Consider the following 4643-nt stretch of genomic DNA (forward strand, 5'->3'; position numbering starts at 1 on the left):
TAGGCTGTGTCTTTTTCCTTCAAGAAGTGAATACAGCACTTGTTAATTGTTGTCAAAATCTTTTTTATTTTTCATAATTTGATCAGAGAATTGTCGAGATTAAGAGTGATTTGGCCAAGGTCATTCAGAACTGGTCTAATGTTTTTGTTCCCATAAGTCTGAGACCAAGTTGTCTCTCAGGAGCCTCATTGAAAAGGGCCTCCAGCAAGCTTCTTACCTACAGTGTATTTACTGAGGTTGCCATAGCAGTCATGCAATGTCCTTCCTCCTTCTCCTTCCTAATCTTAGTGATGTTATAAAGTCATGACCAATGGGAAAGATCCTACTGCCCCCCCACATCCACAGAAGCACCATATTCCAGATGCTGAGCAGTAGCTTTGAGGATGACCCAGTCTTCACTGATTCTTTTCTTGCACATTGAGAAAGTATGCACATGATGAGAAGTTTCTTTGAACCTCTTGGAAGTGTCTTGCTCAGTATCTCTGATGGTAGAGGAAGAACCCATAATTTTAGAGAACATGACTGTGGTGAAGAATCTTTAACTCATCAAGATTTCAACCCTCTTCAGACAATGGATCTGATGATGTTAAACATGCAAAGTGGTATATAGGAGTTACAAAGTAACTTTGACCAAATTTCAATGGATCTAAATGGGCATTCATTTTGTTCTTCCTATGTTATGATCTATTCCAAAGTTGGAGTTGAACCACCAAAGGTTTTTCAGTCCTCAACTCAAACCCATAGGGCTCCAGGAGGAGTAAAAGAAACCAGAAAAGCAATGAGAGATTCTGACAGCTGATTAGACAGAATGGCTGTTGGTCATCGTATCCATGACTGAGCTCATGTCATTAGAAAGGCAAAGAACAAGACTGGAAATGAAGAGGTCAACCAAGAGTTCATCAATATGAATGAAAGTGATGTTCATGCTTTATTGATGAGTGGCAAAACTAAGTTCTGAAGTACAAGCATGTTGGACAATAAGGAATCACTAGAATGTGAAACATGGGTCATGAGCATTCAGGGTCACATGAACTCAAAAGGCAAGAGAAAATTCATTAAAATTCAGCCATTGAGAGTGGAAGAAGATCAAACAATTTTGTGGATGAACTTAACGTCAAAGGATCACCTGTGAAAATCACCAAAAATTAAGTAGCTGTGTATTTCATTTGTTTAGTTGGTTATTTTAACAAAGAAAGTCATGGCATGGTGCTCAATAATACACGAAAAAAAAAAAAAAAAAAAAAAAAAAACAATCTCCCGTTGTCAAATCAATGCTGTATGTTGCAACTTTCTTCCAAATCTGAATCTGAATGTTCTTGTATGTTTTAGCTTTATGTTGTTCATACTTTAGGAATAAAATTTTGATGTTTGAAAGAAAACAACAACAATAACAAAAAAAAAACAAGAGTAATTACTGAATCAGAAACATTTTAGTACTCTCTAAAAGCATGATGACTAAATAGTGAAGGATTGGGAATTCTTGGATTTACCTTTTTTCTCCCAAATGTATATTAAGTTACTGTTTAAGGATCTTCTGTTTATAAATTCTCCAAAATATCCAACAACTTTCCACATAGTCCCGAACTAATAGTTGCACATCTAATCATTAAATATCCGTGTTATAATTTATATATTAATCTTTACTATTCCAAATTTCTAACTTTCATATCCACTTACCATTATCTAAAATGTTTTTGAAAACTATCTAATTTGCATGTGTCACACTTTTCTTGAATGGAAACTCCACAATAATTATGAAAATCAAATAGATAAAGTATTTTCAAAGATATGGTAAAATAATTATGTAACAAAGGAAATCGACATTCTAAAATAATAAGAATCAATGATTTTTGGTAATAACACAGTTGGATAGTTGAGAAAGCAGAGAATAAATATGCCAAGAAAAGATTGTATCAAAATGTCGCATTTTAGAAGGAAGGAAGATGAAAATTTATCTATTCAGTAATTTTACATTCTTTTCAGTATACAGTATGATCATCATCTTGGAATTAAGGAAAATAATTGATGAATAGAAGAAAGAAGAATTAGTTTTAATTCTCAAAGAGAAATTATTTCATTAGTAATTTTTGAAATGACAGAATCCTTTGTAAGTGTGGAAGTATCTATTTTGAAAGCATAGCACACAGAGAGAAAGCACACAGAAATTTTGTGTAAGTGGGGAAGATCAAAGATGTAGAAAGTCTTTTTGTACTAGACTTAGTTGTTTTACTGTTTCCATCAGTAAAACTGATTTTCCTACTTAAATATTGTATTCTTTAGATGAGAAATATCAAAATATTAGATATAGATACGTTCTTCTTCATCAATGTGAATTATACTCTGAAATGAAGTATGTTGCCTTACAAATGTAACTGAGGCTGCAACATGAAGATGAAGTGATGAGCATGAATGCACGTATCCTGAGAGTAAGATAAGATGAAGAGAAAGATTAACCAATTATTCTACTACTGTTAAAAACACTTCAAAAAGTTCTTTTGAATAGTAATGGTGGGACAGAAATATTTGAGGTGATAGCCATGAAAAGAAAGAGATTTAAAGTTAAATATTAATGATTACATATTTCCTTGTAAATCCGTGAATGTCATATGGTCTTTTATTGCTGGAAGAGTTTTCAAGAACAATGAATACAATTGAGAGTACTCACACACAGAAGAATTTAGTATCCTTTATGACATGGTAAGAAGTGAAGGGATAGCACACATCAGTTATTCCAAGACACAGCTTTCATATTTATTTAATTAATGAGCTTGGAATGTATGAGTTTTCAGTAAGATGCCAAGTTTACTTTGAAATATTTTTTTTTCCTTAGGAGTACATATAATAATGATGCACATTGTATCAATGATGTCTCAAAGACAATGATATCAAATAATTTACACTGTGTGGCATGAGCTAGAGATTTTATCTATAAAATTGACAGTGTATGTTTTGTTTTGTTTTGTTTTCAGTCAACACAATCTCTTTTTGAAGTCATAGAAAGAGAATTGTTCCTTACATTCTTCTCTGCAAAAGAATGGTAACACCTGCATTCTAACCTCCATAGGAAGAGACAATCTGGAATTCCCTAGTCCAGGGAGAAAAGTTTTCTTTCTTGTAATTCTGTCTTGAGCATCTGTCAAGTTCAGCTCCAACTGCTTTTTCCACAGAAGACCCAAATACAACATCCTGGGTTCTTGAACTCTGGTCTCTTTTTCTAACCTCCATGCCACACTCATTTTTCTAGAGGAGAAGCTCATGTGTTGCTACACCAAGTCTAAAACCAGGAGCATGAAGAGCTTGGGATTCAGGCTACAATTAAAAAGCTTTCCACTTGGTTATTAAATGATCGTGGGCACAACCTGGCAAGGCCTCAGTGCTGTAACAAAAGCAGGAAGATCAGAGTAAAGGGAATGGTCAAAATGAGCAATGATATGGATGTCTGAGTCAGGTCTGCATATTTTACAGTTTGAGGGAAGAATATCAATGGTAAGGCAGAACTGGTTCCAATGAGGCATGACAGAATGGCAGATTTCCATGTAATCCTTGATGTTGCTGATTTTGACCATTGTCTCTACTGTAAACTCATCCATTACATTCCTCAGGGAATCTATTATGAGCACTGAGGTGTCAATACCTAATCCAGGTCCAAAACTCTAGTACTAGTTAATTACCAGTAGTTCTTTTCCCAAGTGATGCATAATAATCTTTTAAGTTGTGATGTGGGTATTTTCAAATAAGCCATACTGTTACATGTTGTTTTATTGCTACTGCCTTTTGCTCAAGGATTGGCCTCACTAACAGCTTCCACCAGGCTTCCCTTTTTCTCTACCTTCCTTTAGCTCTGGGAAGTGACCACACTACCAGTCCTCCCCCAGCTTCCCTGAATCTGTGGATAAAAGACACACATACAATTTGTTCCTTTAAAACTTGCCTTTGTGACATAATTGCTGGGCAGTACAGTCTCCCACCTGGAAAAGTGTGCCCTTACCAATTTATTATGTTGACCTTCCCTAAACTTAGTGGGCAGTCCTGCCTAGCCCCTCTAAAACATCCTTGGCCACCAGGCTATAGTAGTGAAGACAGGCTCCAGCCCAGGACCTCACATGGTTGCTGTATTCTTCTTACTCCAAAACGTGGCAGAAATGTCTCTCTCCTTCCTTGTGTCTCCCTTTCCTCCTAGGACACAGGAGTCCTGCCTGTAACTTGTGCCCAGTAATTGGCTCCCAGTTTTCTTACTAACAGATCAAGAACCAATTGTGTAACATGACCTTAACAACAGAACCACCCCTTTCAAGCTGGACAATCTAGTGGGTTACAACTTGTTGGGAAAGAAGAATCAGAACTAGATTGCAATTGGGTTTCCTAAATATAAAAACTGAATCTGTTTTCCGGTTTCAGTACTGACTCTTTCAGCATAGATATTGAATATCTAAAATCACCAGAGTAGACAATTATTCCAAAGTATGCTTATAATAGAAACATTACAGAGCCAAAATATTGATTGGCATCTATAAGGGATACAATCTGGACAAGTTTTATTCTATACACAATATATGTCTCTCAGCAACCTTCAGGGCACTGATATATTGCTTATGTACCTATAGGTGATATATAGTACTTGGGCAGTTATTGGTGAGAAGGAG

General features: G+C 35.6%; 1 pseudogene; it reads left to right on the forward strand.

The window, feature by feature from the left end:
* Nucleotides 1-427: 427 nt before the first annotated feature.
* On the forward strand, nucleotides 428-1149 carry LOC114626712 (annotated as a pseudogene).
* The last annotated feature ends 3494 nt before the right edge of the window (nucleotides 1150-4643 follow it).

The sequence above is a fragment of the Grammomys surdaster genome, unplaced genomic scaffold (assembly GCF_004785775.1).
Source record: "Grammomys surdaster isolate TR1022 unplaced genomic scaffold, NIH_TR_1.0 61, whole genome shotgun sequence".
Classification (NCBI taxonomy): Eukaryota; Metazoa; Chordata; class Mammalia; order Rodentia; family Muridae; genus Grammomys; species Grammomys surdaster.